Source organism: Tenrec ecaudatus, chromosome 2 (genome assembly GCF_050624435.1).
Source record: "Tenrec ecaudatus isolate mTenEca1 chromosome 2, mTenEca1.hap1, whole genome shotgun sequence".
In the NCBI taxonomy this organism is placed as follows: Eukaryota; Metazoa; Chordata; class Mammalia; order Afrosoricida; family Tenrecidae; genus Tenrec; species Tenrec ecaudatus.
This window is the reverse complement of record NC_134531.1, coordinates 250,824,278-250,850,352: the sequence shown is the minus strand read 5'-3', so window position 1 is coordinate 250,850,352 and position 26,075 is coordinate 250,824,278. Positions and strand designations below refer to the sequence as shown.

General features: G+C 42.3%; 1 protein-coding gene across 4 annotated transcripts in view; it reads left to right on the top strand.

Moving 5' to 3' along the window:
• COL8A1 (collagen type VIII alpha 1 chain) overlaps positions 1–26,075 on the top strand; it is a 191,313-nt gene that overhangs the window by 97,974 nt on the left and 67,264 nt on the right. For 2 of the 4 annotated variants that reach the window (XM_075542424.1, XM_075542423.1), the window contains one exon: positions 16,822–16,884. The gene's annotated coding sequence lies outside the window, so the exon portion shown is untranslated. Of the gene's footprint in view, positions 1–16,821; positions 16,942–26,075 lie in introns of all 4 variants that reach the window. The other 2 variants (XM_075542421.1, XM_075542422.1) reach the window with 1 other exon arrangement.

The following is a 26,075-nucleotide window of genomic DNA, read 5'->3' as shown; positions in this document are numbered from 1 at the left end:
TGCTAAATTTTCATGTAAACTCATACTATATTACTATGGGTGATTTCACTTACTCAACCTACCTGAAATTTCTGTCTCAGAATTAAGATAAACATTAAATAAGGATAATCGTGACCTTCAGCAAAGGAGTTTGAGGGAATCACACTCGGCAAAAGCAGCCCTTTCACATAAATGTGCAATGTAAGCCAGCATAAGCACTTGGCCAAACCAAACCCCAACCCACCGCCAGCTAGTCAGTTCTGACCTATCGTGATCTTATATAGTGTTTCCAAGATTATAATGACTCCTTACCGAATTTGAAGCAATCTCTTCCGTCTTTCTGAATCAGGTGTGAATTTATTTATCAATGCAGAATTATCTACTAAGTGGTTAGGATGTTGAGAAATTTGTTAGGTTAGGTTGTCTAGAGCAATTAATCCAGTGACACTCTCAGATATGTTTAAGAAAGAGGTTCCTCATGTCTATGTAAGATAGGCAAGATAAACAATCCTGAGGAGAAAATAATGGGACCAACACTTCTGGGAGGACAGGGGAGAAGGGAGGGTGGGGAAAAGGGAGGAAGGAAACCGATAAATCCAGGGACAAGGGAACAACAAGAGATCTAAAATCGATGGTGAGGAGGGTGTAGAAAGCCTGGTTGGGTTTGATCAAGTGCAATGTAGCCAAGAGGAATTACTGAGAGACCAAATGAAGATCCCAAATGATAGTGGGACAGAAGGAAAGTAATAGGAAATAGAGGCAAGAACTAGGAAGCAACAACCATTTATAGAGGTATAAATATAGGCATGTACATATATATAAATATATTAATATACAATGATAGAGATATAGATCTATGTACATATATTTATGTTAACTATCAAGGTAGCAAACAGACATTGGGTCTCTACTCAAATTCTCCCTCAATGCAAGAACACTGTTCTAACAACCTGGCATTCAGTGGTGCTAACCTTCCTGACATGATCACTCAAGTCAAAATGGGTACATAAGTAAATGTGGTGAAGAAAGCTGATAGTGCCCAGCTATTAGAAAATATAGCATCTGGGGTCTTACAGGCTTGAAGTTAAACTTGCAGCCATCTAGCAGAGAAGCACATGGAAGAAGCACATCATTCTGTGTGATCATTAGAGGTGTTGACAGGATCAGGTATCAGAAGACCCAAAATAAACAATCATATTGATGTGAATAAGTGGAGGCCCAAAGCCCATCTGTAGAAAATTAGACATCCCCTCACAGAAGGGTCACAAGGAAGGGATGAGCCAGCCAGGGTGCAGTATAGCACCGACAAAACACACAACATTCCTCTAGTACTTTAATACTTCCTGCCCCCACCCCCACTATCATGACCCCAGTTGTATCTTACAAATCCAGCTAGACCAGAGCATGTACACTGTCACAGACAAGAGCTCTCAACACATGGAATCCAGTTCAGATAACCCCCCCCCCAGGAACAGTAATGGGAGTAGTGATGAGGGTGGAGGGTAGGTGGGGGGAGAATGGGGAGATAGGGGGAACCAATCACTAGGATTGACATATTGCCCCATCCCCACCCCTGGGGATGAACAACAGAAACATGGGTGAAAGGAGACAGCAGATGATATAAGATGTTTAAATAATAACAATTTATAATTTCTCAAGGAGTCACAAGGGTTAGAAGGGTAGGCAGAGGGAGGGGACAAAAGAGGAGCTGATACCAAGGGCTCAGGTAGAAAGAAAATGTTTTGAAAATGATGATTGCAACCTATGAACAAACATGCTTGATAAAATTACTGTATGGATTGTTGTAAGAGGGCCCAATAAAAATTATTTATAAAAAGAAAAAAAAGAGGTTTATATCAAGAAGTAACCTTTTATCATGGAGGCATGGCAGGCTACTCCAAATTAAGTTCATGGGTCCAATGCTAGCCAGAGCCCCCTTGAGACTTCAGGATTCAAGGTCATTGGAAACATGTCAAGGTGCCAACAGTTCTCAGGGTCAGGCAGCCCACGTGGGGCCACCCCTAAAGGCAGGCATAGAGTCCCAGAAAGAAGGCAGGCAAGGGGGCAGACAGAGGGCGGCGTCCCAGTGCCTCTCTTATAAAAAAGTTACACCTCCCAGGAGGCATCTTTTGGCTGTGACTTGATTGACAGGCTGGAAGCCACTCCTGCACTTTCACACAAATTCACGTTGACATCAAATCTTCTTTTTTTTCCCCATAAATCTAACTTTCATGGAAAAATTTGAAAACAAAGCAGATCAAGGGTTCAGACACAGTAAAATGCAGTGAGAAGCCACCCATGGATTGAACCAGAACCTACCATTGAGTCCATTCTGACTGCCCTGTGGGTTTCCAAGACTGTAACTCTTTACCGAAGTAGAAAGCCCTGTCTTTCTCCTGAAGTAAGACAGGTGGATTTGAACTGCTAACCTTGCAATTAGCAGGCCACCAGGTAACCACTACCCCACCAGGACTCCGTAACAACCGACTATAAGCTGAGAAAAAGTAAACTATGTTTACATTAAAACTGAAAAAATAAACAAAAAACATGATTCAAGCTAAGAGATTAGATGAATAGGAAGAAAGTTCTCAGAACCAAAGCAAATGTGGGGAAGGGGGGGATCCTCCTAATGATCCCCTACCCCCTGCATCCCTTTGTTGTGTTTGTGCTTTCCCGAGAGTGAGAGGCGTGGGGAGAGAGAACAGAAGGAGCCACAGAGAAATGGCATGGGAAGATGAAAGGAGTGGCAGAGAGCATTTCCTAAGTCATTCAGAATGTAGGGAGGGGCATCCTGGCTGCCCGCCACCAGCTCCTGCGCCAAGTGCCAAGTTGATCGACAACCACAAGGCCCTCCTGTTGGTGGAAAAGTGCAAATGTTACCCGGGGACATGTGAGGTGTGTCAGGGAAGATAGAGCCAAAGTATGAAAAGAAACAAAAGAAACATCAGCTGACCGATAAACAGGCAAATCAGTCAGCCAGGGCGCCCAGAGCACTTGCTCCCTGCTTGGTCTGGACGGGCAGGGCTGAGAAAGAAGGGAAGACGCTGGTGCCCACCGGAGGGAAGCCATGCAAGAACCAGATGAGGTGGTCACTGCATGGGGTGGGGGGAGGCAGCCTCTAAATCAGGGAGATTTGTTGTATGAAGCAGAAAACAAAGGTCTGGCCACCTAGTTCAAAAACAGAGCGTCTCAACTTTCTACAGCTTTTCATCCCGCTTTGGTAGCTGGAGTGTGACTACATTCAGTCGTCTCCTCTCTAATGAGCTATTAGACCTGATGAAGTACATTTTGGAAGCCAAGCAGAAAATGAAGGAAAGGCGTGTCTTTGAATGGAGGGGCAAGGGAAGGCCAGGCTGATGCAGGCAAAGGCAGGCGAGCAGAAGGGAAGAGCCACGGGCAGGACACCCGCTGTGCGGCTGTTTCAGCAAGAATGAGGTTTACGCTCATGCCCACTGATGCTCCTTGCAGAGTTCAACAGAAGTTCAAAGGGAAGGAGGTGGGCATTGATCGCTCAATAGATAATCATAGGAGAAACCGATGCACCCTCCAAAAGCACTTCCAGTACTGGCTTCCGGCACGCTCTGCTTGCTGTGTGTGTGTGTGTGTGTGTGGTGGAGGGGGGGTCTTTCAATTCAATGCTACTGGAGTGCTTTCAGTGAAGGAATGGTCTACTCCGGGAAATTAGGTGTCATCCTACTTTGGTAATATGTGTTCTTAAAGATCCCAGGGCATGAAAGATGGAGAGGAGAGTGAGAATTGCAGAGTATCTGCCAGGAGACTAAACGCTACTTAATAAAAAACGCTCAGGTGCGATATCAGGGGCCTTGCCAAACATACAAGCAATCATAAAATGAAAAATGATTTTGCATGTGTAAAACTCCAGAGTCGTAAGCTCCGGTCCTGTGACATTAATGTAGCATACTCAGCAAAAGTAGGCCACTGAGAGGTCTTCGGTTAAACGTGTGTTGCACCTCCACTTTGAAAGATTCAAATATAAAGCGGCTTCCATCAAAACCGAGTAGTGGGATGACGCAGATTAACATGGTGATAGATATCATTCAGTAAAATATGGGTAGTGAAGGGAAAAGAGCTACTCTTTGGGGCCAAAGGATTATTCAGAACATATTCATAGAACTGCTGGATACTAAAATTCCGTCTCACTGCCATGGAGCCAATGCCTGCTCATAGCTACCCTACAGGACAGGGCAGAACCGCCCTGTGGGTTTCTGAGACTCCTTCTCGGAGTAGAAAGCTTTCTCTTTCTCCCACAGAGCGGTTGGTAATTTCAAATTGCTGACCTTGCAGGTAGCAGCCCAATATCTTGAAGGCAGAGAAACATCTTCAAATTACTTTGTCCGTGCCTTCATTTTATGTTTAAGAAAAACAAGACTGCTTTGACAATGATGAGGGCAAAGAATGTACGGATGTGCTTTATACAATTGATGTATGTATATGTATGGATTGTGATAAGAGTTGTATGAGCCCCTAATAAAATGTTTAAAAACAAAACCAAAAAAGGAAAAAAAATTAAAGCAGATTTTAAAAAATAAAGAAAAACAGGCATTTGTATCATTTTCATATCTAGAAATAAATTGTGTGTCCAAGCTGTTCGGAAGTAGGAAGCGGCTGTAACAATCTTGTGACTATCACCTCAGGATGGCTACAAGAAAGCACAGAGCACAAATTGCTGGCTGCTTTTAGATTCTCTATGGCTCAGTAAACAGGACTAGAGGGAGCCCAAGAAACGCAACGTGCTGGCATGTCAATAGTCTTAGAATGAGCTACATGAAATCCATGATGGAAAGCACAATCTAAGGAAGTCGTAGCAGGTTACGTGGTTGTGTAGCAGAGTACCTGTTGGACTGCTACCCCAACGGTCAGCGGTTCAAAACCACCAGCTATTCCAAAGGATAAAACTGAGGCTTTCTACTCCCATGGGGATATATGGGCTCAGAGACCCCATAGGAGTGCCACGAGTCAACATGGACTTGAGGGCAGTGTGCTTTAGCAGGCTGTTTTAGCTTGAGCAAAAAGGAGAGGCGAAAATGAAGAAAGGAGGGAAGTAGATGTCACCCTTAATGGAAGTCGTGTGTGTCCGGGATGTGTGTTGGACCGCTGCATGTGAAGGAATAGCTACCACTAGGATAAGGTCCCTCCTCTCTAATGAGGAAAAAAGAAGAGGAAATGAATTTAAACTACAACCAAAGAAAGTTCAGTCAGATGGAAAGATCTTATTGCCGGTGAAGGTTTTATAAAGCCTGGAAAGGATTCCAGGGGAGGTTTTCACATTCCCTATCTGGACATATTTAAAAAGAAGAGCGATAATGATCAGCCATGGTGGCTGATGTAGAGAGACCTGCCTGGAATTCCCTTTCAGCTGAATTCTCTGATTGCAGATTAATTTCTGACAATGGTCAGGATGTCAAAGGCAGTCAGTGCTAGGCAATGGTAATAAATGTTGCCTCTTCAAAAGAAAGAAAGAAAAACTCAAAGTAATCATTTCCTTGGAAATTCAATTGGCATTTGCTAGTTGGTTGTAAGTGGAACATACAATTATAATGCATTCTGGTTTTTATTTTCCTTTTAGCCTGGTTTCCAGTGGAAAGAAAGCTTATGAAATCTCTCTGGCAGACTATGTCCTACCCAATACTTTTTTTTTTGGTTTGGTTTGCCTTCTCTAAGTTGGTTACAACCAAAGGCTCTTACAAAGAGCCTAGAATTAGGTGACAATACCTGTGCCCTCAACGTGAGGTGTCTGTGAACAGAACTATCCCTCTCTCCCCATTCCAGAAAGTTCCTTTCCCTCTTTCTTGAAAGAAACAGAATGATCCCACCACCTCTGTGTTAGTCTGGGTACTTTAGAGAAACAAATCCACAGAAACTCATGTATAAGAGAGAGTTTTATATAAAGGTTAAGTGCGCATCAAGAAAACATCCCAACCCAGTGCTGCCCAAGCCCACAAGTCCAACATTAACCCATTAACCTGTAAGTCCAACACCAGTCCACAAAGTGCTCCCTAGTCTCACAAAACAGACGCAATGATGCCGACTACATGGGGAAAGCCAAGTCAGTGAGTGTGTAAGCATCTCAGCGCTGGCAGGGGTCTCCACATGGCTGCCCCAGCACCCAGGGCTGCATCGGGGTAGGTCCATGCGGCTTCTCAACAGGGATGTCTTGCAAGCTGAAGCAGGGAACTGGCCAAGGCAGCTGCACCCTGGTGCGACCATCAGAAAGCAAGAGACCTGAGAACTAGAAAGGCGAGGCTCACCGAGCCACGGATCCCTCCACCCTTCAATTAACCCCACCTGTGTTTATCGGCCAGGTTGGCACAATAAACTAACTACCTCAACCTCCATCAGACCCTTTTTGCCCCCACACTGACTCCAGCAAGTTCCCTGCAGCCAGCAGAATCCTCTTTATTCCCAGCACACAAACAGCACATACGCTAACAGCTTATCCCAAGAGTCTCCAATTGGTTGTGCAGTTCTGTTTGTACAGCTGTGCGTCTGTCTGCCCCATTTAGGATCTGGCTTTTTGTGTGTGTGAACTCCTGGAGGGGAGGAACGAAGCCTGTTTCACTGGCTGTACACATCACTTCATGTACACACACAGGTGGACCTGTGTGATGGTTTGACGGTGAGGATCTGACATGACTGGACGCTAAAAAAAAACCTAAATAAGTCCATAGAGTAATCAAAGCTGCAGAGAGAGGACTGCATGATCCTATACACAGCACATCAAAGCCAGAATGGAGAGGTGGAGGTGTAAGGAAAATGAGCAGTGTGGACAAGCATGGTCCTACCATCAACTGGAAAATCCAATCAACTAGAGCTTCGGGTGCACCGAAAACAAGGCTCTTTAGGGGTCTGCCCTCCAACCCTTGTATGTGAGCCCTCAGCTCCCAGTATCGCGGGTCCATTCCTCATCCACATCTACTGCCCTTTGAAGTTGTTATAGCTCAACACCCCAGAGAGGACTGTCAAGTTCACAGTGTCGTGGCTTTCATGTTTCTTTATCTTTATAGCTCAAAGGCAGCACAGTCATTTTCACCAGAATTCATCATTCTTTCTGCCCACCAATCCTCACACAACTCCTCCAGCCTTCCTTCCTTGACCCATTCTTCCTCGATGATCTGAGATCGCAGAGATGAGTCAATCCATATTTCTTAATGAGTTATAAGTTTGCAATGCTTATTCATCCAGTCAATTTCAACTCTTAGTGACTCCACAGTGTCACCATGGAGAACAGAGTAGAGATGTTCCACAAGGTTTATAAGTCTGTAATCTTTGCAAAACCTGACTGCCACCCCTTCCGCCCGATTGAGCCTGTGACTGCAAGCAGCTCATCCTTCTGTTAGAAAGCAAGTACGGAACCACTGGGGCACCCTTGGTGTCTTCAAAGTGAGGTTTTTAAGGACAAAACAACTGATGACATTTTTCCCCTAGGGATAACTATATGAACTGATACTTCATTTAGTCCGTCTAGCCCTTTCTACGCACCAATTATGAACCACTCACGGTGAAGGTCAGAGAACGCACAGAGCAAGATATGGATTTAATCTTCAAAAAGTGCATGTATGTATGTGTGTCATATATAACATAGATAGATACACACACTTCAAAAAGTTCATGGGAAAAAACCATTATCTTTTCATTCCATGTGTCCAAACACATTTGAAGACCCCGTGTGTGTGTGTGTTTTGAGCTAACGTAAGGTTTTCTAAAACGATCTTACATTTGAGAAGAATTCGTGAATGGTACAAATGGTTAGAGCACTCAGCTGCTAACCAAAACGTCAAGACCACCCTAAGGTGCCTCAGAAGAAAAGCCTGGCCATCAACCTGAAAAATCACCCATGGAAAACCCAGTGGAGCAGAGTTCTACTCTGCCATCTTTGGGGTCACTGTGAGTAGAATCAATGTAATGGCAGCAGGATCAAATATAAGAATGCTTTATGGTAGGTTGTGGTCACAGTCACCTAAGATGATATATATGAAGTATAAGCATGGAGCCGCTCACTCAAGAAACACTCAACAAGTAATAGGGCTTTTTTTTTTTTTTTACTCAGAGTTTTCTCGGAAAAGCAAATGTTACCTTGGATTGAGTTGATATAGTTCGATCGTTTACAGGAAGGGTGGGACAGGGAGGGGAAACCAAATTCAAATAGAGAAACCAAAATCTGGCACCTATGACATTGAAGAAATCATTATCTTCACACACACACACACACACACACACACACACACACACACACACACACACGGAGCTCAGCCAGGCCCTCATGTCCCAGCAGGGTTCTGGAGTTTTCAAATTCCCAGTCAGTCTCCTAAGCACACAGAGCAGTGTTTCTTCCTTCCTCCATCTCCACCTTGTTCTGCCCTCGTGGCTATCCCACGGGGCAAGTGACTGCAAAGATGCACTTGAAATGTCTCACACTGCTTCTCAAGTATATAACATGATTATTTCAGAGTCGCATGCTAGCAAGTTAGCTCTTAAGGAGCCTGTATCACTGACTAACCTTAAACACGACTAAGTCAACTTTCAACAGAGGTAAAATGAGTGAAATTTTATGCACCCACGCATTTTATTTTTAATTACCCAGAACCTGCTTCACAGGTCATTGATCAACTCCAGATCCATTAACCTGAAAGCAGCTTGAGCGTGAGGGCTGACTGCTGCTCATTTCTCAATTATCTTTAATGGGTTAGAGTTTTTGATGGGTTAGCGTGTTTTTCTCTTCTAATTTATCAGAATTAAGTTGCTAATTCAAAATCGATCTTACTTCAGTAGAAATGAATTTCACAGAATCCTCGAGGTTGTTTTTTTTTTTCTAGAATGGACGGTGTAGAGTTTTCATGAAAATTAACTGGAGGGTTAAAGAATTCTTTCTGATGGATGAAAAGGGGGAGAGAGCAGCTCTTTCCCTCATCCCTCCAGCTCTCAAGCAGTATACACACAACATTCCTCTAGCTCTTTAATATCCCCCCCCCTACCACCACCACTATCATGACCCCAGTTCTACCTTACAAAGCTGCCCAGACCCGAGCATGTTCACTGACTGGTACAGATAAGAGCTCTCGACACATGGAATCAAGGACAGATACACCCCTCAGGAACAAAAAGGGGAGTATGGATACCATGAGGGTCGGGAGAGAACAGGGAGAAAGGGGGAACTGATCGCAATGATCCACATATAACACAGGGGGACAAACAACAGGAACATGGGTAAAAGGAGACAGCAGACAGTACAAGATATGAAAATAATAATAATTTATCATTTCTCAAGGGTTCACAAGGCTGGAAGAGTGAGGAAGGGAGGATGGGTGTGGGAAGAGGAGCTGATACCAAGGGCTCAAGTAAAAAGAAAATGTGTTGGAAATGATGATGGCCACATATGTAAAAATATGCTTGATACAATTGATGCATGGGTTGTGTAACTAAGAGCCCCCAATAAAATTATTTATAAAACAAAAGAAGAAGAAGTAGAAGTAGTAATGGAACCAAATCAGATGTACGGCTCTGTGAAAAGTAGCTTCCAGGAACTTCAAAATATCTCATCCAATTGTTATTTTTCTAACTCTGGCTTTTCTAAAATCTCAAGTGTGCAGTTTCTGGGTAAATCCTGGCCCAATTTAATAGTATTGTTGATCAACAAACATTTGTCATGCTTCATGCATCTGCCTCTCAAACGAAACTCAGACTCACTGCCATCCAGCCAGTACTGACTCGTAGTGACCCTGTAGGTAAGGGTAGAACTGCCCCTGTGGGCTTCTGGAGCTGTAACTCTTCACAGGAGTAGAAAGCCCCATCTTTTTCCCTAGGAGTCGCCAGTGGTTTTGAACAGCTGATCTTGTGGATCGCTCATAACAGCCCAGCTCATGATCACAGGGCTCCTCAGACATCTGCCATGAACCAGGAAAATAAAATGGGAGGGGGTGCCTTGAATAAACTTGAAACTAATCCTTGGAAAACAATGGTCTAAGAGTAGTTCCTGCATGCTCACCAATACTCTCTTTGAACTTATGAAGGAGTAAAAGCTGCCCTTGCATTGCCGTTATTGTTCATGGCACAATTGTGAGGACTAAATGAGACAGTGCAGGTCACACATACATTTCACAAGTATGCATTTCCTTTTTCTTCAAGAATCATGGGAATGTGTCCAACCTGTGTTGTAGAGGAAATTCAGAAGTGATAGGAGTAGGCTATGTTGAAAGCAAATAATCTCATGCATGAGGATCTGTGAGCTATATATTTATAAATGTTACAGGATATGTATAACTAACACTTTAGATTTTCCCATAAGCCTTGTAGCAACAGACCTCATTATGTAAAGGCATGTGGTCATATCTGCCAACCCCTAAGGTTCCAGCACTCCACAGAGTGGATGACATCAAAAGGAACAGATTCAAACTCCCCCCACCCCCAACACCACGAGGTAATTAAGCCATGTCTTCCTTTTGAGGACTGTATTCAGCCAGCCTACCAAATACAAGTCCTGTTTTCAACACTTCCAGTGCCGAAAGGGGAAGTCTCTTACTGAGGCTTATTCCGTAGCCAGTAAATAAGTCACATGTCCAGCAGCAATGAAAATGATCTGAGAGGGGAGCATTATTCTTTTCAAAGCAAGGAATCTGTTGAGTGGTGGCATAGTTTTTAAAGTATCTGGATTGATGGGAGAGCTCTCATCACACTCTGGAAATAATTTTATATTGTTGCAGTTGTGTCTTGGGTTTTTTTTTAATGAAGCAACATACATAACTCTAATTAGAACCATCAACGTCATTAAGGATGCCTGTATGATTTACAGATTCTGTTTTTGACATAATGTCTAGTGTTGTCTCATCTACACTGCTGAGTTCTGTAATTTAGGAATACAGAAAGTATTTGCAAGACATCCAGTCAATATTTAATCCCCTCCCATGTGCCAGCCGTGGCTCTGGTTGTGGGGGATATTAAAGCAAACAAACCAAGCTAACTTTCCTGTTCTCAAGGAGGGGCTAGAAAGGAGGAAGGGTTGGTTTTGAGGCAAAATATAAAGGAATAAAACATACAAATAGGCAAGTAAGATACAACTCCCAGGACAGAATTAAAGTACATTGCATTGGAGAAATGTAGCTATGAGTGGCTGACTTTAGATTGGCTGGGCAAGCACCCTGAGAAGGTGAAATTCAAGTTGGATGTAAATGGTGAAGGGCAGAGGCATAGCAGAGACCCAAAGTGGAGAGGGCAGCATGTGGTCCCTGGCAAATGAAAAAGTGTGGCTGCAGAGTAGAGAGGAGGAGATAAAGAAAGGCCTGGAATAGACGCAAGAGGAAGCCAGAAAAGAAGTTTGGATGGGGTCTACTTGTTGTGATGAGGAGAGAAGAGAATGGGGCAGAAGACCGGCACGATCTGATTGACGTTCCTGAAAGGGCGCCTCCTCTGCTGTGTGCAGGGTCAGACAAGAGCAGATGCATTTCAAAGGGCTGCGAGAGAGAGAGAATGGGCTAATCCAGTTAATTTTATCCTGGTGAGAGACACAGATAGCAAATTCCGGAGTGCACCATTATAAAGTGTACGATCTAGTGGTAATCAGCATCTGGGTAATGCTATGCAACCATCACGACCATCTAGCTCCAGAACATTCTTATCGGCCCAAAAGGAAGCCTTGTGTCTAATTAGTACTCACTCCTATTGTGTCCTCCTTTCAACCCCTGACAACTACCTTTCAGCCTACTGTCGCTACGGGTCTGCCTATTGGGGAGATTTTGTGTAAATTTGAACCTGTACTATATGGTCTTCAAGACTATTTATTTCACTGAGCATTGTGTTTTCAGGGTTTATCAATGTTGCATTCTTTTTATGGCGGAGTGATATTCTGTTGTATGACCAAATTACACTTTATTTATCACCAGCTCAATTTTCCTCATGTGGAAACTAGAATTCAGACCACATTTCCCCAGCAGCAGTAAATAGCAAAGCCAGGATCCAAGTCAGCTATGTTTGCCCATAAAGTTCCAACTCTTTCTACTCTGGTATGGTATCTGAAATTCAGAATTCACAAGTAAGACATCTCAAAATTGTCATTGTAAATATTAAAATAATTCCCAGTACAAAATACACACGTTATCTGTATTGATTGACATTCAGATGATTTCTGTATTTTTTCTTCTGTAAATAGAATTGTCATGAAAATTTATATATTACTTTTCCTCATTTTTAATTATTTTCTTAACTGAATTCCTAGATACCTAGAAAAGTCAAAGAATATGAATATTTTGAAAGTTGCACATGTATGATCTTATTTCATCTGAGCTTATTTTCCCCAAAATTTGACCTTTGATACACCAATTTAATCCAAAATAAGTATTACTTTTTAATCTTCACCAAATTGAGGACCAAATTTTCCAATCTTCACCAAATTGAGGACCAAATTTTCCATTCATTTTGAATTCACAGTTCGTTAAATAACTAGTACACGGTCAGCAGTTCAAGACAAACAGCCCCTCCAAGGGAGAAAGATGAAACTTTCTACTCCCATAAAGATATACGGTCTTAGAAACCCACAGTGGCAGTTCTACCCTGACCCAGAGGGAGGTTACAAATCAGAACCCACTAGATGGCAGTGAATTTGGTTGGGGGTTACCTGGCAAAAGAGAGCATTTCGATTCCCAGGTGTTGTATAGCTGCACAGGGTGCCAATCTCTCCATACCCACTCCTGCATTGGTTATTTTCTGTGGTTAGTTTGGTTGTCACATTGCTATTAATGCTGGTGTAAGGTGGTAGCTCATTGTTGTTTTAAAAAGCTAATGATTTCATACACTTTTCCATATGTTTCTTGGCTGCCTCGGTAACTTCTTTGGTAAGCTGTCTGTTCATGTCCTCTGCCCATTTTCAATTGGATCGTTCAACTTTTCCTTGTTGAAGTGTTGTTGTTTTCTGTATGTGTGTGTGTGTGTGTGTGTGTGTGTGTTTTCTATAGAGTTTGAGATGAGTCCCTTGTCAGGTATATCTTTGGCAATTATTCCCCCTATTCTGTGGCTTCCCTTTCTACCCTTTTGATGAAATAGGTTGATGAAGATGACAATGTTCTTGTTCTATCCAGTATGACAGCCTTTCATGAACCACCACAGAAGTTACATAGTCCCCTCCCACCGCGCAATCGTGCCAGTCTAGCCCAAGGAGCGGGAACGCAGACAATGATCAAAGAATGTGCATCTGTATTGTAATGTGTGTGTGGTGGTTTATTCTGCATGTGCGATGGTTGTTTGGGGGTGCAATGGAGTAGATTCTGACTCAGAGCACCCCCAGGGAGCAGAGTAGAACTGCTTCATTATATTTTCTTCAATATAATCTTTACAGAATCAGGTGGTCTGGCCTTTCGCTGAAGGAATTACTGGGTGAGCTAAAATAGCCAGACTTTCCATCAGCTGCCAGTTACAACATTTGCAAAACCTGGACTCCTTATACCCTGGATCATCTTCTGCCACTGAACGAATTTCAACCCATAGCAAGCCTACAGGACAGGAGAGAACTGCCCCAGAGGCTCTCCAAGTCTGTCGATTGTTGTGGAAGCGGACAGCCACCTCTTTCTCCCTTGCAGTGGTTGGTGGGTTAGAACTGCTCCCCTTTTGGTGAGCAGAGGAGTTGGTTAGCACGATGTGCACGGTGCTCCTTCAAAACCCCTGTGAGTTATAAAGAAACCAAACTCGGCTTCGCTTTTCCACCTTGTTTATGCGTTGGGTTGCTAATCACAAGGTCAGCAGTTTGAAACCACCGGCTGCTCTGGTGGAGAAAGAGGAAGCTTTCTATTCCCATCAAGAGTTGCAGTTTCGGAAACCCACAGGGCCAGCAGACCCTGTCCTGTAGGGCAACTATGAGTCGGCAACGACTTGAGAGCATTGAGTTTGAATTTCTTATTTATATAAAAGTAAATTTTTAGTTTTAGATTTTTCTGTTACTCTATAACACGTACTTTTTAATGATCTTCATTCACATTGCCTGGCTGCTAAATTATGGACAACATCCATTCATGTCGTCAGAAAAAAATGGCTTTATAGTTTTCAGGTACAATCCTGTGTGTGATACATTTAATTACTTATTTTCTTTATCTTCACATTTCCATAGTAGTGGCACATCTGAACGTTTAACTAACAAGTTCGGATTAGATCAGACATTGAATTAGGCAGTTCTAGATAGAAGAATCTGACTAAAGTCTGATTGAGTAATTTCCCATGTTTCTGGCTCATTCTTTCAGAACGAATTGAAAGAAAACTACACATGGCCTGGTGCTAACAGTTCCCTACGTGTCCTGCAATGGTGCTTGCAGATCGGGTCGTTTGACTGCTTCCTAAATGGTGGTCGTACATTCTTTCTTACAGTGTTCTGAATGGCAAACATTTTATAAAGTATCATTTCATACTAGCAACAAAAGAAATCTTTTGCTCAATAATTGTCTTAAAGAAGATACTTCTAGTGCCTAGAGCAAACAATAAATCAGTGCTTAGTAACTGTCCAGTTAGCACTGTTCATCTTCTATTTTAAAAGTGACATTTTCTCACCCTCCACCATTGCATTTCATTGCTTCGTCATCTACCCGGATGTGGGTAGTTGGATGTTGTGAGAAGGGAAGTAAATGGAATAAAATGTGTGGTGCACAGAATCATGATCGCTATCATTTCTGTTCTCTCTGTGTTTCTTTCTACTATCTTATTTCACCACGTGGCGGGGCAGGGGTGGGGTCAGGGATCAATTTTGGAAGGAGATATTGGAAAGCAAAAGATGTATAGTCTAATACATTAAACTGTCTTCAACATTGTATCCCCAACAAAAAGAATCATGCCTTGCACATAGTAGGTATTTGATGAGTATTTCTGAAATACTGACATGGGGAGAGACACGGATCTATTGATCAGCCTGTTACTGCTATGCAGTCTGAAGCGGAATGTTTCTCAGAGTCAGCTACCCGGAGTAGAATCTCCGTAATGCCCGTCTCTGCGACTTGTCAGTCTTCTTCAAGAAGCGAAACCCCAGGAGCACCAGACTGGCCCAGCCAAGCCCTTGAGTCCATCTATCTTCATTGACTTTTACTGCTATAGAAGAATTCGGGATCCCATGCTTTCCCTAGACAAAAGGGTTCTCACATCACCTCCAGCTGAGCCAAACTTCATTGATGTAGGAAGCTCTACTAGTTGAATCAAAGCTTAAACAGTGCAGGCTCCATAGAGAAGAAACACCTATTTTATAGACGTTCCGCAGCCTAAGGATATTCAAGGATTTGTTTTCAAGTCATTGTTAAATACTAGATACAGATAAGCTGTAGCAGTGCACTCTCCAACAGATGGGCAGTGGCCACAAGTAGCTAAATTCAAATAGATTAAAACTAAATGAAACTCAAAGTTCAATTTCACAGTCACTCAAGGCACTGAATGCTCAGTGGCAGTGTGGCTAATGGTTGGCGTCTTGAGCAGCGCAAATGTGGGTGATCGATTATCTCGGTAAATTGTCATCACAGGAACTTCTGTCAACCTGGCAGCTCATAAGTACAACCCTTGTTTGACATTGCAGAAGCTCCTTCACTTATTTGCTAATCAAGTGTCCTGTCTAGCAAATGATACGATTTACCCAAAGGTCTGAGGTTGCTCTTCTTTAAATCTTTATGGAACAGAACATATAGGTAATATATGCTAAGTCCGAAACAAAACAGAGAGTATTGACTTACCAAAACAGTTCAGTTTCTGAAATTCAGTTTTTCTTCCTGGACGAAGCCCATCTGATTGATAGTAATACTCCTACATGAAATTATATATATTGTTGTTGTTGTTGTTGTTGTTGTTGTTGTTGTTAGGTGCCAGTGAGTTGATTCTGACCCACCGGGACTCTATGCACACACAGCAGAAAGAAGCACTGCACGATCCCGCAGCATCCTTACAATTGTATCCGAGCCCTTGCTGCACCCACTGTGTCAATCCACTTCGTTGAGGGTCTGCTTCTGTCCCTCTCCCCTTCCACCTCACCACACATGATGTCCTTTCCCAGGGACTGGTCTTTCCTGACAACACGTCTAAAATATTTTAGACGCAGTCTTGTCATCCTTGCCTCTAAGGAACACTCTGGCCATGCTGCTTCTAAACAGATCGGTTTGGCCTTTTAGCAATTCATGGTCCTCTCACTATTCCTCTCCAGTAGCTCTTTCTTAATCAAACATAGGATATGATTTAAGAAAGCCTAAATTGCAAATGAGTTATAAAAAATATTCAACTCACTAAATTTTACCAAAATTTCCAAAAGCCTAAAAGTGTTGCCAAAGTTCTATAGCGCCCAATTCGATAAATAATTAAGAATAATTCCTAATTCAAATATTATTGAGGACAATTTGGATGAGAAATATATTACTCAAAGAATTCACTTTTGTTACATACCCCTAACTCTTCTCTCTGAGCTATTTTCCCTCCTGAATTTACTGAACATAACATTTTTCTCTATAGGAAATCCCCAATTTCTTTATTATCTCAAATCTTTATTTATAAAAGTTGCACTAATAATATCTTAGCACATGCTGTAATGATAACAATGCATTGTTTAGTTGAATTTAAATTAGATATAGTACATACATTAAAGTAAATCAATGCATACCCACAAATACAGAAACAAAAAAATTCTCTTTTGTTATCAGCATATAATATCCTATAAATGCATCCTTTTATATTGGCTAATAATTTTATTTAATACGGAAGTGTGTTTTGGCTACATTCTTGTGATGCCATTTCTCCGATGATCCCAAAACGACACACTTCTACAGTAATTCAGCACCTTAATGTTTTCCCAATTGAGTGGCAAGTGTTCTCTTTGTTCTGCTTCAGGAGCAGTTCCGGAAGCGGAGGAGTAACGGGTGAGGAGACAGCCCCAGCCCCAGGTGTGCGCAGGTAGGCCCGAACAGAGACTGTGGTCCTCCTTGACCTGCAGACCAGCCAAGTCTAAATGTGAGTATAATAAGCAACGGAGGGCAGGGTCGTGGCAGCGGCTACTGGCTGGTCCACAAGCGTAGGGCCTCAGACACCGAGAGGTGGATCTCTGTGGCTTTTCCTGGCCCGCCAGGCAGCAAGGGAGCATGGCAGCGGGCTGGCACATACTCACGTCTTGGGCCTGCCTGCGCAGCTTATCTTCCCTCCCATCTCGACCTCAGCAAACGCCTGGAGAGCAGTGGTGCTGATTCCAGGTTTTCCATCCTGGGGGTAGAATCCATGTGCAGAGTGCGATCGCGGCTGATTGTTAGGCCCAGACATGCTGAGTAATCATTTCCACGGGACTGCACTAGGGCATCCACGTGTTCGCCACATGCTAGCAGCTGACTCTGCCGCGGGAAACTGCTGACCTAAGCTTCTTCTCATGATTCCACAGAGGGTTTTCAGTAATAAAAGATCTGGAGATTTGTAAAATAAATAAATCGAGTGCAAATGGAAAAATTATTAAAATAATCTTTTATCTCCCGGTCATGTCTATATGTGCTTTTCTGCTGTTATCATGTTTCTCTTAATTGGGCCAAAATTTTTTTTCTGGCTGATATTTTATAGTTTTAAGTTATGTGCTGTAATGAAGAAATGATTCCTTTCAGATGACTGAAGTGACATGCACGAAAGTTTCCTAAAGGCAGTCTATGATGGATGAAACAGAGAGGCATGTAACAGATATGGTTTTACTCGCATGATATTGAATATATCCACAGTAAAATATAATCATAACAGCATGCCAACGTCCCTTTCATTGCTTGATTGTTCTCACTAGAAGCCATAAAAATATAGAGTACGTCATTAACTTCTGAACTCCGATGGAAAAAAAATCCTACCATGCATTTCTGACAAGTAGACATTATCTCATAGTATCCACACTCCTCCTAAACTTATTACTATATCCTGGTCTTAAGTGTGACTTTTGGACATGCAACTCAGTATTTCCTAGTATGCAATAATACTATCAATGGCTTTTTATAGTCTCTTTAATTTTACTAGTGATTGAAAGAAATGACTGCTCAGGTTCCTTTGGGTTTCTCAGTTCTTGGAGAAACTGGACCTGAACAAAAGTGGGCCACTCTATCTAGCATGAATTCGCTTTAAGTTCCCGAAGAAATGTAAATATGCCAGTGATTTTCCAAGGGTATCATATTTTGACTACAGCCAACCACTGCCATTCAGTCAATTCTATCTCACGGAGACCCTGAATAGGGTTTCGGAGGCTGCAGGGAGCCACTAGTGGCTCGAACTACCAATCTTGTGGTTAGCAGCCCACCATTTAGCTGACAGAGCCACCGGAGCTTCTGGGTTGATTTTTCCAAAACTATCCCTTCCTTTCCTTCTCACTGCCATCGAGGAGACTCCACCTCTTTGTGATTCTATGGGACAGACAGAGTCGAACTGCCCCTGTGGGGTTCCAAGATTGGAAATCTGTACAGCAGTAGAATGCCTCCTCTTTGTCCCGTGGACCCCTGGGGTTCCAAACTGCTGACCTCCAGGTGAGCAGTCACGACACAACCCACTGCACCACCGCAGCACAGATACCAGTAGTGATTTGGACTGGGTTCCATCCAAACTGGATATTAACCAAATGGCATGCTTCTAATTCAAAACCATGAATGAAAAGTATGTGCTCAGTTAAGTAGCAGGTCAGTTGGTAACGGATTTTGGAGAAGGCATGCCTCGGGCTGCATTCATAACGCCAGGTAAGGCTCTGAATCCAATCCAGAGAAACTTTATAATTGCTACAACCAACGGCAGCTTCAGCTTCTGGATTTCTTAAGACGAAATCTTGCTGCCAAGGTCATCGATGGGTTCACCCAGTAAAAAACTTGAAGTAATAATGTTAAACTAAATCATAAAAATGCAGAAAGTAATTAGTACAAGGCAGAGGAGAGGAACTGCTTGGAAAGTTATAGTGGAAATCTCAAAAATATACTTTATTGGACTTAAAAAAAATTAAGCTCTTTGTTTTTAAACTAGGGTGCAAAAGCAATAAAACATAAAGGTACACAGTAAAATGTTTCATTCCGTGGTCAACAGCAATGATTGAGTATGTGAAAATATAAATGACTTCTCTTCAGTATGGTTGTCAGTTCAGAAGAGTCTGGGGCATATATTGTGTGATCATTTCCTAATAAAAATAACTAGCTGAAAACCATTTTTAAGGAGGAATTTTAATTGGAAAAAATTAACTTTGGGGATATATGTCTTTTTCTCGGTGAAAATGATTTTGGCATCTGCTTAATTTCTAAATTTTTTGCATGGTTTGGAATTCCATGAAGAAATTCATCTGAAATAAATGTATAGAGTAACAACACTTACGGATAAAAACCATGATACATATAAAATTATGGAAATGGAAATAACTTTTTTTTAAGACTCTAGAGTTTATTTTCTGAAAATAAACTCTAGGGTTTATTTATCATCTGTTTACCTTCTGAAAATCTAGGCACGGGAGTCATATGTATATCAGATATTTTATTGGACAGACCCTCTATTTTTCTCAAGCTGAGTAACATATATCTCTAAGTAATAGTACAAAGACACGTATTCCTTCTGTCCATTAAAATAGCCAGCATGCCTTATACACAGTAGACACAGGAACTATAGATAGAAATGAATTCTCCCCACTCTCCATTCAAAGATTAATGTGCTCTCTTGGATTCACACTGGAGAGGTGGTGTTTCACACATGTGAATTAATGAGCCACATCTGTAACCAAAAATACCCATGGAAAACCTGCTGAATTGATGCATATCTGTTTTATTAATCAAATACACTACGGAAGGACTTTCTTGTGGTTGTACTATATTTTGGAGATAAATATACCTAGTGAAACCACAGTGCAGTTTAGAAGTTGTGTGAAACTTTGAAAAATGTGAGGTTTTATACTCTATGGCAGCAATCAAGTCCAATCCATGATGGCTATGATTCTGAGCCATGGATATCCAAGTAGTCCACATGTACAGTTTCACTGATGACTGTTATGAATGTGACCAAGGAGACTCCAATTTTTCATCTGAAATGTATCACTCTCTCCCTCCATAAATTTAACTTTTTATTTTTAAAGACAAGCCTTTTTTTCTCTTCTTTTCTTCTGTTGTAGCACTAGGTTGGTAGCAGCAGCCTTTAGTTGAAGCAGATGGCAGGAAGTCAGAAGGCCCAGATTCTATCCTTGATTCTTCTACTAACTTGGAATATGACCTTGGGCAAGTCATGAGAGTAAATCTACATCAAAAAGAGTAATAATGCCTCGCATGTGTATAGTGCTTTATGATCTAACAGTGTACTTTCACGAACAATATCTTACTCTTCCAGAGCGGAGGATGGCGATATTAGCAACCCTCATGCTAAAGAGCAGAAACCGAAGAACCAAGTAAATTGAATCATTTGCTTACGGTCACATAAAACATCACATGTCAGAGCTGGACGGGCCTTTCTCTTCTTTTCCCGACACCAGTCCGCCACCCTCTGGAGACTACACTAGAGGCAAACTGGGATAGACTGGAGCCATGCTGTCCAGTATCGTAGCCACGAAACACAGGGAGTGTTGCGCAATGGAAACATGACTAGGCCCAGTGAAGATGCGCTGTGAGTGTAAAATACAAGCCATATTTCCAGAACCTTTTTAGTGTAAGATATCTCATTAGCACTCTTTATATTGACTGCGTATTGAAATCATACTTTATTTTACTTTAATAATGTTATGGGCATGTAATTTACATAGCACACAATTCAGTGAGTCAATCATATTAAAATGAGCTGTATCACAGTCAGCCTTAGAACATTTTCTTCTTTCTGGTGCTCCCCATTCCCCCCACCCCCAACCTCCCTTGCCATCCCCCCAAGAAACCATTTATCCAGTTACAGCGGCGGTTCTCAACTTGTGGGTCACGACCCCTTTGGGGGCCGAACGACCCTTTCACAGGGGTCACTCGATTCATAACAGTAGCAAAATGACAGTGATGAGTAGCAATGAGAATAGTTTGATGGTTGGGGGGTCACCACCACATGAGGGACTATATGAAAGGGTCGCGGCGTGAGGAAGCTTGAGCACCATCCTGGATTTCATATACAGGAAAACAAACAAAACCACAACAATAACAAAAGCAAAAATTAGCAAAGCCGAACAGAGAAAAACTTCAATCTGAAAGTGGAAAATGTTAAAAACTAGAGCAATTTAAAAATGGGTCAAAAGGGAGAGAAAATGACAAGGCGTCAACTTTTAACCGGACTGCATCTGCAGCCCACTTTGCGATGCCCTCTGGCTGATACTCCGCTGTCCGTGTCTCTGGTCCGTGGTCAGAGGGGACCTGCCAGAGGCTTCATCCACAGCTGTTTCTCCACACCTTTTTTGAACTGAAACAGCTTAAAACGGTGTCAAAGGGAGATCAAACATGAGATATTACATTGTAACCTATTTACATCCACCATCACGGACTGGACCAGGCTCTCAGTCGGCTCACCGCTCAGCGAGGCTGAATCCATGTGTGGGCCGGCACGTGGATTTGGGACTTCCACTGTCACCCACTGCCTTCTGCAAACCAGGGCTTCACAATTTAAATCCTGACACCATTCCCTTCTTCAGATTTGAATTATATTATGTATAATCCTTGGCTCACACAAGCTGGCATGAAAATAATATATTTTAATATGCTGAGATAAATAATGTATTATACATTTTTCCCTCCTTTGTTTTTCTTTTCTGAAATGTGGGCGCTAGAAAATATAAGCACCCCTGGTGGTACAATAGCTAGAGGCCTGTCTGTAAACAGAAAGCTCTGCAGTTCAAATCCACTAGCAGCTGCCAGGGTGGGGGAAAAAACCAAAAACGGTTCATCAGTTTCCATAAAGAAACAGCCTAGGAGGCCATGTTGAGCATTCTACTCTCACAGAGCTTTGCTCCGCGTCAGAATATCTCAGTGGCACACAAGAGTACAGCAAAAAGGAAAGGTAGGGTTACTCATAGGTAGGCTACTCATTTGCAGCTCCTATTTTATTTTCACGGGACGATGATGGACTGATTGCTGTTTTTAGGTGCCACCTAGACAGTTCCTGTTTACACTGTCACTATATACACAGAACAGCACGACACCCAGTTCTGGACCACCGTAACAATCGTTGCTGTTCCAGCCCGTTGATCCATCACATTGAGGGGCTCTCTCCTTTTCTTTTTTAAATCATTTTATTGGCGGCTCAGACAGCTCTTTTCACATTCCATCCATCCATCCATTGTGTCAGCACATTTGTACATTTGTTGTCATCATCATTTGCAAAACATTGTCTTTCTACTTGAGCCCTTGGTATCAGCTCCTCATTTTTCCCCTCTCCCCCACCTTCCCTCCCTCACAAACCCTTGATAATTTATAAATTATTATTTTCATGTCTTACACTGACTGATGTCTCCCTTCACCCACTTTTCTGTTGTCTGTCTCCCCTTGGGAGAGGGTTATAGGTAGATCATTGTAATAGGTCCCCCCTCTCTCCTCCCACCTTTCCCTTCCCCTCCTGGTATCGCTTCTCTCATTATTGTTCCCGAGGGGTTTATCTGTCCTGGATTTCCTGTGTTTCCAGCTCTTATCTGTACCCATGTACATGCTCTGGTCTATCCGGATTTGTAAGGTACAATTGGGATGATGATAGTAGGGGGCAGGAAGCATTAAAGAACTAGAGGAAAGGCGTATGTTTCAGTGGTGCTATACTGCACACTGACTGGCTTGTCCCTTCCTTGTGTCCCTTCTATAAGTGGATGTCCAGTTGCCTATAGATGGGTTTGGGGTCTCTACTCCGCACTCTCCCTCATTCACATTGATATGATTTTTTTGGTTCTGGGTCTTTGATGCCTGATAACTGATCCCTTTGACACCTCATGATCACACAGGCTGGTGTGCTTCTTCCATGTGGGCTTTGTTGCTTCTCGGGTAAATGGCTGCTTGTTTATCTTCGAGCCCTTAGGTTTTTCTCTTTTTCATTAGCCCTCTACCAAGCAGGATGCTCTTCTGCAGGAACTGGTCCCATTTGATAATCTGTCCAAAATAAAGAAGGTGAAGTCTCATCAGCCTCCCTTCTCGGACTCATTCTGGTGGTAGTAATTTCTCCAGAATAGAAGTCTTCCTTCTTCTGGCAGTCGGTGCCATATTCCACTTTCCTCACCAACACCATACTTCAAATACACCCCTTTTCTTTAGTCGTCCTTATTCCTGGTCCAGCTTCTGCACGCACAGAAAGCCATGGAAAATACCCTGGGTTCATCGGGTTCACCTTAGGCCTCACAGGGACATCTGTACTTTTTAACACTTTAAAGCAGTCTTTTTCAGTGGATTTGTCTAATGCAGTGCATTGCTTGCTTTGCTTTTCATTTCTTTTCACTCTGCTTCCATGAGTGCTGATTGTGGATCCAAGAAAACTTAAATCCTTTCTGTCTTTTCTCTGTCTATTTGCTTATTTGTCCAGTTGGCTTGACTTTTGTTTTCTTTACATTAATATGTATGCCATGCTGATACATCAGATCTTTTCATTATTATGAAGCAAAGTTGTGTGATTTGCACATTGTGGGTTGTTAAGGAGTCTTTCTCCAATCCCGATGCCGTGGTTCTCCATATAATCCAGTTTCCTGGGTTATTGCTCAGTCTATAGATTGAGTGAGTATGGTGAAAGGATTCACACCTGACACGAGCCTTTCCTGCCTTTTAACAGTGCAGTATCCCCTATCTCTGTTCAATTGACTGCTTCTTGGTCTATCCACAGGTTCGAGTGATCTGGAAATCTCATTCTTTGCAATGCTATCCGTAATTTGTGAGGATCCGCACAGTTGAATGCATTTAATAAGTCAATAATCAGAATCAATAAAATATAGGTAAACATCTTTCTGATAATCTCTGCTTTCAGCCAAGATCTATCCATTAGCAGCAATGAGCTCACTAGTTCCAGCTCCTCTTCTGAAAACAGTTTGAATTTCTGGCAGCTCCCTGTCAATGGACTGTGAAAACCACTTTTAAATTATCTTTAGCAAAATTTTACTTGCATGTGATATTGATGATATTGTTCAATAATTTCCGCATTCTGTTGGATCACCTTTCTTTGGGAGGGAAATGAATATGAACTTCTTCCAACTGGTTAGCTAGGTAACCGACCGTCTCCCATGACAGAGGCAGCGAGCACTTCTTGCCCGAGTGAGCGCATCACAATGGCATCAGTTGGTTGAAGCATCTCAGCAGGCCTCTGTTGAGTGCTGGAGCTTCCCCCAGTGTCTTCAGCGCGCTTGGACATGTTTCTTCAGTTTATTTGTCTTTTAAGACGTTACCTTTTGAAATGGAATGTCAACCAAATAGCTTTGGTACCGTGACTCACTGTATTTCTTCTGTTGTCTTCCGATGCTTCCCTTCCTGTGTCTCCATTTTCCCTCTGGAATCCTTCAACATGGCAAGCCAATGCTAGTTCTCTCTCTTTCTCTTCGGTCCTTTCAGGTTGAGAAATGCCAGGCATGTTCTTCCCTTTCGGTTTTCAAACTCCAGGCCTGGTGCCCATCTTTACGATACGTTGATTCCTAGTGCCTATCTTTGAAATCTTCAACTCTTTTACTTCGTCATCTCTTCCATTTGCTTTAGCTACTCTACATTCAACAGCAGGTTTCGGAATCTCGCTGACATCCATGATGGTGACTTCTTTCTACCCTGTCATTTTTTTTAATGGGATTTGGTTTCTTCATGCATGATGTCCTTGGTGTCATATCACAACTAATCTGGTCTTCAGTAATTAGTGATCAAAGTATCCAATCTATTCCTCCTAAGAAAGGTATCTAAATTCAATTGAAACATACTCAAGTCTCTTATGGCCTTATTTTAATTTTCTTCAGCTTCAACTTGAACTTGCAAAGGAGCAATTGATGGCTATCAGCCACTGGCCTTCGTCTAACTGGTAATATTGAGCTTCTCCATTGTCACTTTCTATAGACATGGTCTGTTAGGCCAAGTAAAATAATTATAATACTGGCCAATAGAGAAATGGGTGCCTCAAATGTTAGACTTATTTCTGGTATGTTGGACCTGCTGATTCCAAAAATTTCAGCTCTAGTTTTTGAGATACAGAACTTATACCATATACTACTCCTCACTCTGTTAAAAAAAATCAGAATAATGAATGTCATGTTAGCTAGCCTGAGAAAGAAGAAGTATACATTGGCTTTATTTAAAGTAGTCTGGGTTGTACTAAATATTTAGATCAAGTTATACTTCACATGGTGTCCTTTGTTCCAACTATATTTTTGAACAGTGCAAATTGTATGAACTTTAAATTTCCCCCATATATCACTTCACCATTATGAGGAACTGAGGAACAAACAGGTCCACTGTGTTGTCTTTAAAAGGGGCAAGATAGGACAAAATAATGATTTATAAATTATCAAGGGCTCACGAGGGAGTGGGGAGCGGGGACAGGGGGACAAAAATAAGACCTGATGCCAAAGGCTTAAGTGAAGAGCAAATGTTTTGAAAATGATGAGGACAATGGGTGTACAGATGTGCTTTACACAATTGATGTATGTATGGATTGGGATAAGAGTTGTATGGGCCCCTAATAAAACATTTAAAAAATAATAAAAAGGATGCAGAAATAAGAGTGACTGTACAATAAATAGAGTCCCTGACGGCATATTGGATATGTATTTGACCGCTAACCACGAGGTCAGCTATTCGAGCCCCATGGTTGCTCTGCAGGAGAAAGATGAGACTCTGCTCCCCTAAAGCTTTACCATCTAAGGAATGCCCATGAAAGTTCCACTCTGTGCCACAGGGTCAGTGAGTGAGAATCGACTGACTGGTAGGGAGTTGGGTACAATAAATACATATTCCAATGTCTGAACCCAAAATGGGCTCAAACTCCTTTATGAACATTAAAATGCTCCAAGTTTGTTATAAGATGGCCCAGTTTGTCAGCCTGTGCACAGAACCTCTGAAGAGAAACGTTAGGAGAAAAAACGCTTGGAGCCAACCTTACGTGTGAAACGTTCCCCTTGAACAGCGGTCTGTCCAATGCGGTCCTCTGACTCAGTGCCCCGGACAGCCCCCAGGACAGGCCTAAAAGCCAAGACACTAGGACAAAGCGTT